The sequence below is a fragment of the Meriones unguiculatus genome, chromosome 6 (genome assembly GCF_030254825.1).
Source record: "Meriones unguiculatus strain TT.TT164.6M chromosome 6, Bangor_MerUng_6.1, whole genome shotgun sequence".
Taxonomy (NCBI): Eukaryota; Metazoa; Chordata; class Mammalia; order Rodentia; family Muridae; genus Meriones; species Meriones unguiculatus.
The window spans coordinates 54,118,950-54,131,213 of NC_083354.1; the positions used below are offsets into that span (position 1 = coordinate 54,118,950).

General features: G+C 46.0%; 1 long non-coding RNA gene across 2 annotated transcripts; it reads left to right on the forward strand.

Annotated features, from left to right (window-relative positions):
* Nucleotides 1-332: 332 nt before the first annotated feature.
* On the forward strand, nucleotides 333-12,056 carry LOC132654507 (uncharacterized). 2 transcript variants are annotated; one of them, XR_009592141.1, is made up of 4 exons: nucleotides 333-1,044; nucleotides 4,997-5,075; nucleotides 7,101-7,376; nucleotides 11,571-12,056. It is a non-coding gene; the product is annotated as an uncharacterized LOC132654507 (long non-coding RNA). The 2 variants fall into 2 exon arrangements; XR_009592142.1 differs by lacking the exon at nucleotides 333-1,044 and having other exon boundaries at nucleotides 4,915-5,075.
* Nucleotides 12,057-12,264: the final 208 nt, after the last annotated feature.

Here is a 12,264-nt window from a genome sequence, read left to right on the forward strand (position 1 = left end):
CCTGGAAACCGACAGCTAAGACAGAAGCGAAAGGGGAGTGGAAGGAGAAGGGGAAGACTGAAAAGCTGAGATGTGGCCGAAGTAGCTGTGTGGGAGGTTTTTAGCCAGTTCTCGGCGAAGCCTGGCCTGAGGTGTTATTTGGTCATTCACTTCAGAACAGCTGGTTGGGATGCTTATCTGGGAGGGCTGAGCACAGGCAGAAAGGGGACCTCAGCCGACCCCCACTCCCTTACCCTCCCCCCACCCCAGTGCCGCTGCCACAGAACTAAGGACTAGAAAAGCGGAGCTGAGGCCAGGAAGGTGCTGAGAGGGTTGAGGAAGGGTGTGGCAGAGGTCATGGAGCAGGGGAAGTTTATTGGTGATCAGTGTCTGACATCGAAGCCGGCTGATGCAGCAGAGGACCCCTCCAGCTTGGGCATCCAGCACACACAGGTTTTTTTCCGCCTTTCCAGTCCGCGTGGGGTGGATTTTCCACTGGCGCTGCTCTGGGGCCTCGGCACCCACCTCTGGCAATGCTCATGTGGCTTACAGAAAATGAGTGTGCTCTGCGGGGCAGGGGACCACACAGTCCTTGTTCGGAACTCAGCCAAGGGGCCACGCCTAACCACAGAGGAAGAGGAGAGAGGAACGAATAGATCTGGTGAGCGCTGAGCTGGCCTCTGACACAGGCGGGAGGTCAAGATGTGGGCAGGAGGGCAGTCACAGTCAAGGCAGTGGCAGGCAGGCGCTGGCAAGCCCGGTGGGTTGGATTGGGGAATTACCATGAACTTTAAAAAAAAAAAAGTGACAGAAAATGAAGCCCTAAGAAGTCCAGAGAAGTGAGCTCAGAGTCAACAAAGGGAAGTATTTTGTGAAGAGTCACAGCTCTCTCTCTCTCTCTTTCTCTCTTTCGTGTGTGTGTGTGTGTGTGTGTGTGTGTGTGTGTGTGGTGCTGTGGGTGGATGGAGGGACCCAGGTCTTGTGAGTGCTGGGGGCCACTCTACCATTGAACCACACCACCCCAAGCTGAGATCTTCGGATCCCCACAGTTTTGAGGCAAGAGAGGTAAGTCCAAGCTGTTCCCAGGGAGAAAACAGCCTGCGGGGGCTCCTGGGGGAAGCGTAGCCCCGCCAAAGGTTGGGGGGCACCGGGCAACACTAGGCAGGTTCCATGCTATTTGAGGCTCACAGTCTGAAGACGGGGATAACAAGAATACTTTCCTCAGAGGCTTGCATGAGATACAGAAATACCTGAGGAGTATTTGGCGTTCGTGACATAACTTCTCCGTGTTGTGCTAAAGCACGCTGGGGCGGGGGGGGGGGGGGCCCAGTGAGTAAAGGTGATTGCCACCAAGCCTGACCAGAGGAGTTTGTTCTCTAGGACCCAATGATAGAAGAGAATGGATGTCACAAGCATACGGTGATACACACACACACACACACACACACACGGAAGGAGGGTGAGGACACCGCATAGATTCTCCTTTTTTGTTTTTGTTGAAACAGGGTCTCGTGTACCCCAGGCTGGCCTTAAACTTGCTGGTAGCCAAGGATGACCTTGAACTCCTGATCCTCTGGCCTTCCCTGGTGCTGGGATTGCAGGCGTTGTAAGCATGACCAGGTCTTCTTCGTCTGTCCTCTCACTCTGTCCAGAGCTTTGCTCTATGTGAGCCTTCACTGGGCTGTTCCCTTAGAGGAATGAAAGCTGTGTTATGTTCGCTCTGCCCTCATTGTAGGACAGGATTCCCAAGCGAACACATCCCTTCCGCCCAAACTTCAGCTGCTATTCAGGGCAAAGGTTCAGCTTTGACAGCACGTAGAGGCTCATCGAATCTTAGACTATAGTTTTTTTTTTTTTTTTTTTTTAAAGGAGCACATGTCTTCTATAAATAGAATCGGAATCTCATCTCAGAAGGGTGGGAGGGGAAAAAAAGCTTTGTATTTTGAACAGGAAAGTCCTGGGAGGGGCGTGGTTACTTTCCAGATGACAGTTATGAAACTGGACCCTCGCCCCCCGTGCCCTAACATGGACCTGTGTGTGAATGACCAAAGGAGGGGTGAGCATGGGCCTTTTCTCCAGCGTGCTGTGCTCTACACCACCTCCTGAGTGGCACCCAGGGGACCGAAGGCTTCCCTGCATGCGGCCTGTGTTGCTAAGAGAGGACTTAGTATTAGTTACACCAAGCTTACACTACCGGGAGTGCTGGCGTGTTCAAGTTCAGTTAGGTTCAGTTAGCACTCAGTGCCACTGTTGCCATCCAGAGGGGACAGTCTGGGCACCACTCCTCAGCACTCCATCCAGAGGCTCCGGAGAACGTTAGCATTCCTTCTGCCATGGGACTGTGTTAGGCAGACAGCCACAGGTTCGAGTCCAGCCTAGGAAAGGAGACAGGCGATTCTTCTCTCCCAGGCTAAATAAAAACAAGGGGGAAGGGATGTGACAGGAGGAAAAGCAATGCATGGTAACTATGCAAAAGGCCCTGGATTTCACCCTAGCACTACATTAAAAACAAAACAACAGGGCTGGGTGTGGTGGCTCATGCCTGCAATTCCAGAATGTGGGAGGCAGAAGCCAGCCTGGGCTACATATCAAAACCCAAACAAAAAGAAAAAAAACAAAAAAATAGCCCATTATTTCGAAACCTTCATGTTCACATCATTATTATTATTATTTTTTTTAATTCTCTTGTGAGGGCCCGATGGCTCAGTGGGTAAAAGGGGCTTCCTACCCAGCCTTGACAACCTGAGTCTCAGAACCAGGATCCATGTGGCAGGAGAGGACTGAGTCCTGCAAGTTGTCCACTGACCTCCACCACTCACTGTGACACCAGAATGTTCCCCCTGCCGTGTCTGCACACATAAATAAACGAAGACAAAATAACAGAATAGGTGATATGAAGGGAAAGTGTGGGCAAAGGTTTCAGTGAGGAGATGCGTAGGAGGGTGAAGCAGAGGAGGGGGAGAGAAGGGATGACTATTTGGAAAGATCACATGGAAGCCTACAATTTTATGTTCACACGATAGAATTTAAGTGGTGTTAAACTGTGCAGGGTGGGCTATGCTCCTCCCAGCAGCCATAAGTTGCTAAAAAACAACAACAACAACAACAAAACAAAAGCACAGTACTAGGGTTGGAATATCTTTCCTTGAGTTCTTGGACAGAGGCATCTTGGAGACCCCCAAAACAATGAAGGCTCTTGCCATGGCTCTTGGTTGTCCACAAAAAATAAAAAAATGATACTAAGATCCCATTGCTGGAGACATGAGACACATTGCTTACAGGATATGGAAAAATCACGTTGAACTTGACCAGGAAGCTCCCTCCCTGCTGACTAGCTTTCATCATACTGGAAAACGCTATGTAAGCTATTATAAGGGGAAGTCATCAAGTCTTACCCAGCTGAGAATTCCATGAACCACAACAATGACCTGTGTGTAACAAGATATGTACAATAATGGCACAAATAATACAGGGGTAACCAACCACTCTCTGATTGGATTTCAGGCCCAGCTACAGAAGGAAACACACACTACTTTCTACTATATGGACATAGTATGAAACTGTCCCTTAATTTCAGCTCTTTCTGTAGATCAGTGCAGCACTCAGACCTCGTCAGAGCAGCTGCCTTGAACCGTTAACATTTGTTAACAGAGAAACTTACATTTGTTAACAGAGAAACTTACGACTGGTCAAAGTGCAAAGAATAAGTGTCAGGAGAGTGCTCAAGCTCAAGTGGGATATAAGGCTCGGGACTATCTAGGAAGAAGATTGTAAGAACGAGAGGTCAGGGAGGACCAGAGTGAAACAGTGTCTTCTGAACTCACCAGGGGTCACCCTAAAGAAAGCAGACTCTCCCTCGCTCAGAAGCCACCAGCTCCTCAGCTGGTACTGCTTGTGAACCATTTTCCTTTCCACACTAGAATGCCAGCTGGCTTAAGGTGAGCCCTGGTGTGTTGATTGTGCTCCGATGGATAGCCACACACCCAGGAGGATATGGGCAGCAGGAAGAGTCCATGCGTTATTTAGAGAGAACACAACAAAACAAACAAAAAAGAGGATAGAAGATTTGGGGTGGAGGTGAGGCAGGTCTGGGGGAAGTGAAGATGAGGAATGGGGGCGAATGAGTGTGCATGAAACTCTCAAAGGATTAACACAGAGATATCTTAAAAATTAAAATCTCTTATGATTGAGTTCCTAGGTTGCCAAGAGGGGGAAATCTGACCCTTCATGATGGTGTTAGGAGTTCCCATTGTCCATCAAGCCTAATAACAGCAGGAGATCTGACAAGCAGTGGAGCGGGGCAGGGTTTGCTCAGCATGCCCCACTTTAAAAAGACAAAATGAGAATGGAGTCTGAACAGTTTCAAGTGTCTTCTGAACATGAAATGTTTTAACATTCTGTGGTTCTTTTTAGTACCTCCCTGTAAATTCCCTTCAAACCATGTCAGGACAGTGTTCTCCTTATGGATAGCCGAGGGGGGTGTGGAGGATTTTGTTGTTGTTGTTATTTGTTTTGTTGTTTGGGGCTTTGTTTTGAATGGGTAAGTCCTCCTTGGGTCATGTAGTTTTGAGAAGTTGGCAGAGGCTGGCTCATAGTGGTCTCCTGATGTCATATCCTGTGTTCTTGCACAATTGCCTACCTACCCTCTCCTGTTATTAAGAACTAAACCAAAAAGACATTAAACATTGCTTCCTCTTCTATCTCATCTTATTCCGGAACCTGTGTGACCAGTGTTTTGTCCCAAATAATACCCCATTGCTCAACTAGGAAGTAGCCACAGCCTCTACTGGCTCCTGGATTCTCTCCAGGTATCCTCAGGCTTGTGGTCCTAACACAGACGGGGGGAGCAAACTGCTTTTTCTGTGGCTTTTCTGTCTCAATTACAAGAGAGAGCTATCACCTTCAGCTTGTGACTAACTCGCTCTGTATGTCACCTAAGAAGCCTGTCTGCTAAAAGTGGATATTATCTACAGTGGTTTGCCTGATTTTCCCCTATGTTGTGATGTCTATCTTCCAGAGACCAACCCACCATCCTTGACTCATCGACAAAGCCCAGTGAAAACACTTTGGCCATTTGCGAGGAGTGATAAACAGAGGTGAGTCTTTCTGGGAGCTAAGGAGAACTGCGCTCTCCATTCTTTAAGTCCCTGGAGATAGGGACAAATCAAGGTATCAGACTTCTTAGAGCCAGAGTTAGAGGCAGCTGTGAGCTGCCTGGGTTGAGAGCATTAGAACTGAACCCCTGTCCTCTGGAAGAGCAGCAAGTGCTAACTTCGAAGCCATCTCTTAAGTCCTGGTTACTTCATTTTTTGAGACGGTCCATGTGGCCTGAAATCTGACCGTGAGCTTCTGATACTCTTCCCTGCACCACCCAAGTGCTGTGATTACAGATAGGTATTACCAAGCCTGGTCTGTGAGGCGCTGAGAGTTAAGCCTGAGGCTGGCAAAGTACTCTGCCAACTGAGCAACAGGCCCAGACCCAGGATTTTGGTTTTTGAGGCAGAGTCTCATGTAGCCCAGGGTGGCTTTGAATTTGCTGCATAGTGGAGGCTAGTCTTGAGTTCCTGGTCCTCCTGCATCTATGTCTCAATGCTGAACTTATAGGCCTATGTCATTTTGACTGCCCCTAAAACAGTTATTGACTAAAGCAAGGATTATCAAGTAATATGAAAATTTATTGGAAGACCTTCTAAGGAGAGCAGGCTAATTTTCCTAAAGAATGGATCTTCTTTCAGGCTTGTCTTTTTCTCACATAGATGTTACCCTAAATCTTCTATTTCTTTTCAATGAGCTCTTTTTAAGCATTTAGTTACATATAAGTTCAGTGGTTTCGATTAAAACACAGATTCATGTTGCTGTGTACTTTACACTGTATCGAGAACAAGATCTAACAGCTGACACCAATAACGGTGTTGAGGTCATTGCCTGCCACAGGTGCCACACTTGCTGTGTAGACCAGGCTGGCCTCAGATTCACAGAGATCTGCCTTTTTCTGCCTTGAGTGTTCATCTACACAGCAAGTTCCAGGCCAGTCAGGGCTGTGGAGTGACACCCTGTCAACAGAGAAGGGCACTAGTACAGGCAAAATGATAGTGAAAAGCTGTAATTGAGAACAATGTTTGGTGGCCTTGTTCATAGTTTGCAGAAACCAGAATTTGAGGTCAGGCATTGCACCTTTAATCCCAGCGCTCAGAAGGCAGAGGCAGGTAGATTTCTGGGAGTTGCTAGCCAGAGATACACAGTATCTCTGAGACCCCATCTCAAAACAAAACAAAACAAAACAAAAAAAGCATTTAAGAGCAAAATGAAGATATTAATATGTATTAAGTATTAGATAATATTTGAAGATCATTAGATGAAAAAAAAAGATACAACAAAACCCATTATTTTGTACGATAACCTAAAAAATTAATAAAAAATAAGAAAATGTTGTTTGGACTGTATAGGAAGACATTCTTTTGTTTTTAATTTGTTTTTATTTTTTTATTAGTTCTATGTGCATGGGTATTTTGCATGCATGTATGTCTGTGCGCCACATGTATGCAGTGCCCACAGAGGCTTTAAGATGGTGTGAGATGCCTTGGGACTGGAGTTACAGACAGCTGTGAGTCACCCTGTGGGTGCTGGGAACTGACCTCTTGTCCTCTGAAAGAGCAGGCAGTGCTCATGACTTCTGAGCCATCTCTCCAGCACCTTATTCTTTAGAAATGCAATATTGAACAGGAGACAGGAGGAACGTACATTAGAAACCAGCCTTGGCTACACAGTGAGATGCTTAAAAAAAAAAATAGAGACCTTTACACAGCAAGGCCGGAGGTATGGACAGAAATGTACTTGCCTAGTACAGTAAAGACCTGGTTTCGTCTCCAAAAACTCTCCCAGCCCCCAAACAGAAAGAAATCCTAGTTTGTTTTAGGTTCTTTTAGAAATGTGCAGTAATGGCCATGTATTTATTTATTGGTAGGCGCATGCCAGGTTGTATGTGAAGATCAAAGGAGAGCTTGAGGGAGTCCGTTCTCTCCTTTTGTCACCGTCAGTCCCAGGGATGAAACTCAGGTCATCGGGTACCTTTACCTGCCAGGCTATCTTGCTGGATGCAACAGTGAGTTCTCATTCGACAGATCACATGCCGGTTGCCACGCTCATTTGCCGTTATCACATGGAGTGGAGGCTGAAGGAACAGCCATGTCTGGGATATGCTGGTGTATCGCAGAAAGAAACGGAAGATAATTAGACCTGGGAGATCAATAAAATTCCTGCCATGCAAGCATGAGGACCTGAATTCAGATGCCCAGGACCCACTTGCAAGTGTCCGCAACTCCAGCACTGATGAGGAGAGTGACACTCTGTTTTTAAAAACTCAGCACGAGGCGCTCACGGTCATACTCAGCTTCATAGTAAGTGTGACACTAGCCTGTGCTGAGACCCTGTCTAACATTCTTTTATTTTAATTTCTATTAATTAATTAATTAATTAATTTTGAGACAGAGTTTCTCTGTGTGGTCCTGGCTGTCCTGTATCTTTTTATGAAGACCGGGCTGGCCTGGAACTCAGAGACCTACCTGCCCCTGAATGCGAGGGTTAAGGGCGCATGCCACTACACCAGTTTTTTAAAAATTTTAAGGTGGGGCGCTGCCAAGGAAGACACCTAACATCAACTTCTGGCACCCCATGTGCATGGGCGAACCCCTTCATTTTACCCCTCAGATGGAGATCGAAGATAATGGAACTCCACTGGAGACTTTATTTCCTTCGTTTTTGGTTTTGGTTTTTTGTTTGTTTTTGTTTTCAAGACAGGGTTTCTCTGTGTAGCCCTGGCTGTCTTGGATTCACAGAGATCTGACTGTCTCTGCCTCCCGAGGGCTCGGATTACAGGGGTAGCCACCACCACCCTGCTCCTTCATGTTTTATTGGTTAAAGCAAGTCACATGGTCAAGTCTAGCGTGAGGTAAGGAAATCTAATTCTCCCACAGGGAGGGGCAGCAGAATTATCTGGAAATCAACTACAAGCAGAACAAAGCATCCCAAATTCAGACATAACAAAATTGTTTATTAGGGAGAAAATTGCAATGTTAAATCCAGATGTTGGAAAACAACAAAGAATAAAAAACAAATGAAGTTAGCTTTTACCCTTAAAAAACTGGAAACAGAATAGCAAACAAAAGAAGGTAGACGGAAGGAATTAATAAAGTGAAGTAGATAATATCAAATAGAAAACCAAATGCAGTAGACCTAGGTTCTATGTTTTGATAAGATCAGAACATAAAAAGCCTTTGGCAAATATAAGCCAGAAAGAAAAAAAAAAAAGGCACACTAGCTATTGTGCCAAATTAAAACAGGATGCTGAGATGCCAAATTCCTTTTGATATTGTGTCCTCATTTATTCCAATAAATTTAAGAATTCAGATCATCAAGAAAAATATAAATTAGCAAAAAAAGATTCAGGAAGTAGAAAGGCTGAGTTTACCAACAAGATACAAGTAATCTAAGATTTACCATCAAAAATGAAAAATTCCCACGAGGCTGAGCAAGGTAGCTCATGTGTGTAATCCAAGCAAGCACCTGGGAGGAGGTGGGAAAGAAGGTCAGAAGTCCAAGATTATTTTTGTTCACAGAGTGAGTTCAAGACCAGAATGGGCTTCAAGATACTCTGTGTCATACCATTCAACACCAAATAAAGAGCAAAAGAGGGGGAAAAAATGCCCATGTGAGCTATAAACAAGGTCTCGAGGGGATGTTGAGGGGGTGTGGTCCCATCTGATAGGAAATGTCTCTCGGTGGGAGATTGTCTCATTAGTGAGAAACTCAGAGCTTCCTAAGAGAAGGGAAATTCTTGCCTAAAGTTGCCATAGGACCAGGAGTGGGTCAGCGAGCCCTAAGGATAACCAACAAAATCACCTTCTAGGCAGTTGGTTTTGAGAAAGATTTCTGTGACATTCTCAGTTCCCTTCTGTCCTTGCACAGGCTGGTGACCTTCATAGGTGGAGTCTTGCCCTCAGGAACCTTTTGTCCCAAGGAGGAGCAAGATTGCTCCATAACAGTTACAAGTTCTCTCTGTCCATACTTTAACACTTGCTCACACAGCTTCCCTTGCTGGACTTTTGGGTTTTAGGCTCTCTTTCCTTTCTCTCCCTGTAGACCTGAAGAGCGCTGAGAAGTTGCTATGCCAAAGACTGAATGGTGTATTATCTGAAAGTTTCCTCCACCAAAGAAATTGGTCCCTCATTCCTGTATTCAGCTTCACTCAGGTTCTCAGGACACGGGCAGGATGCTGACAGATGTCTCTCGTCCTCTTTTTAGACAGTCTCACCACCTAGCTTTTGGCTGGCCTTGAACTCGCCGAGATCTGCCCGCCTCTATCTCCTAAGCGCAGAGTTTAAAGTTGTGCTCCACCACACCAAACTTGAGAATGGATTTTTGTTTTGTTTTGTTTTCCTCCTCTTTTCTTTTTTTTAAAAGCAGAATACAACAGAAAGGCCTCTAGCCAAGTTCCAAACAGTCATTGTTTGCCATGTGAAACCTCAGGGGCCCAGCGTCACATGTAACATTTCTTTCAGGATTCTCAGCTTCCAAGCTCCCGACAGAATGGCCTATTAAGCTTCCTTTTAGCACTTGGGGGCTTTGGTTGCCCATGGCAGCAAACTCTTCTATCTCTAACCCCCTAGGGACTCCAAAAAAACCAGTTCAGAAGGCCTAAGAACCATGTGACCATAAGCAACCAGGTTTATTACAGAAATAGCCCAACTTCTCAGTAACAGTAATCTGTATTAGTTATTTGTCTTGTTGCTGGGACAAAATTCATGACAAAAGCAGCCTAAATGGGGAAGGGTTTAGTCTGGCTCACAGTTTGGGGGGACAGAGTCCCTGGAGGGAAGTCAAGGCAGCAGGCGTTTGAAGCAGCCGGTTACACTGTATCCACAGGTAGGGAGCAGCCACCAGTGAATGATAATGAGCTTTCTCCTTTTTAGTCTGATAGGATTTAGGAAGCCTAAATCCTAATCCACTTCATCTGTTAATCCACTTCATCTGTTTATTTCATACGCATGCCCAGAGGCTTATGTGATTCTAGATCTTATCAATTTGACAATATTAAACGTCACAGGGATATACGATAAATTAGTAATGCAGATGTGAAGTTTTCTGTTTATTTCGAAATTAAGGTTAAGTGAATACAGGCTACAGCCTCAAGTGAAAAGATTAGCTTTGGAATGCCTTTGCTGGCTGAGCCACCAAGTGGCTCCAGGCCCAGGAAGTATGGCATGTGAGGTGATGAATCAGGCAGTTTAGGACAAATCTAGTTAATCAAGCAGAGAAGACAGCTACCTTCCTGGAGACCTGGGAGGGCATTAAAGTTACTAGGGACTTAGAAACAAAGCCAGGGTGAGCCAAAGATGGGGGAAAAGAGGCACATGCTTACTTGCGAGGAATCTGGAGGTCAAGGTCAAAACAGTGAAGGGATAAAGCAAAAGCAGCCCATCCTAGAGTTGTCTGGGTTTTAGAGGCAGTAGGATTGAGCCTGGAGGTAAGCTATAGGGTTAGTTAAGAGCCAGAAAAGGTCCTAAGACAAGTTCATGCATCACCTTAGACATACCAACTGTCTTTCGAATCTGAACTGCTGTCAGAAAAGGTTCACAAAGTATTGCTGTGAAAAGAAGCCAGCTATGATGTGCACCCCTGAGAGGTGAAGGCAGGGAGATCTGGAGTTCAAGGTCACCGTGGCTGCATATTAAGTTTGAGGCTAGCCTGGGTTCCGTGAGATATGAAAAAGAGTGAGAAAGAAAAAGGAAGAGGAAGAGGAAGAGAGGGAGGAACTGACCCTTGGAAGAACTCATGAAGAAGCTGTGGGTTTGGTGTGTATCTCCACCTGGCAACTTCCAGCTTGAATCTAGAAACCAAAACACATTTTCTTTAGGAAGCCAGATCATCAAGGAAGTCCAGAATGTCTGAGGACATCACTAGACAGACCTTTCTTCCACAGACTAGGCAAGGAAATGAGCCCTGTGAACCCCAAAGTCAGGTGCTGTCAAGCACAGGAGGGTGCCTGAGCATCAGATGCAGAAAGAAAGTCCAAAGGCCAGACAAAAGCCTCTTACTGGAGAGCAGCCCTCTTTGTAAACTGAGGAATGTAGAAGAAGGTTAATCTTGGTTGGCACTCCATTCTCAAGGGAGTCTATTCCTAAGGGCCAGAACTCTCAGAAGTGGTCAGCTCCCAGTGAAAGCCTTGCAGGGTGTTCCAACAGCCCATGGCCAACCCTAGATTTTGGTTTCCTCTACCCAGACTTAAATTTGTCTTAGAAATGGGGGACTAAAGAGATGGCTCGGGGTTAAAAGCACTGGCAATTCTTCCAGAGGACACAGGTTCAGTTTCCAGCACTCACATGGTAGCTGACAACCATCTGTAACTCCAGTTCCAAGGGATCTTGTAGGCTTAGAATTTTTCACCTAACCAACTTTATTTAGGGTTCCTAAATGCTTCTACCTCCCTTTCACCCTCTCACCAGAGATAGGGGAGAAAGAAGGTTATTAGGTAAAAGAGGTTGTAGACCATTTTACAAGTAGTTCCTTGGCTGAGTCTACTCTTCATTGTCTAGATACCAGCAGTCCAGTCCAAAGGCCAACACCAAGCCGCAACACGAATCGGCACGATTCAGAAGATAAACAAGTCAGCAAGAGCTAAAAGACTCAGTTGGAGTGCCCCGAGAAGTTCTCTCTGTGAAGTCAAGTGCTGAAGCATGAAGATCAGTGCAGCAACGTTGATCCAAGAAGGGATGTCTCACTGTCCGTGGGCTTCTACGAATCGCCTCTCCTCAGAGTCCACCCATGGGTGTTCTCAGCTGGCCAAGTCACACCCCTCGCCCAAGACAGCTCACAGCAAAAACATCGAGTGCCCTCTCACAAGCCAGCCTCCAGCAAAACATCATGTGACTCCACTGAGTCTTCAAAGAAACCAGACACTTCCACTTCAGGACCCAAAGCTCTCCTGACCTTGTAGGCACTACATGTACTCGGTGCACAGATGAACTCAGGCATGTACTCAGGCAATAATAAAAGAAACCCACACAATAATAAAAGAAACAGTTCAGGCCCACGCCTGGGTTGATAATTCAAGTCACACAGTGCTTGTTTTTCAAGCATGGGAACCTGAATTTGATTCCCTAAAGCCCACATTTAACAGCTAAGTTGGTGTCAGGGTTTGCAATCCCAGTGCTGGGAAGATGGAGACTGCCTGATACCTGGGGCTTATGGCTCCCAGCCTTGCCCACTTGACACATACCAGGCCAACGA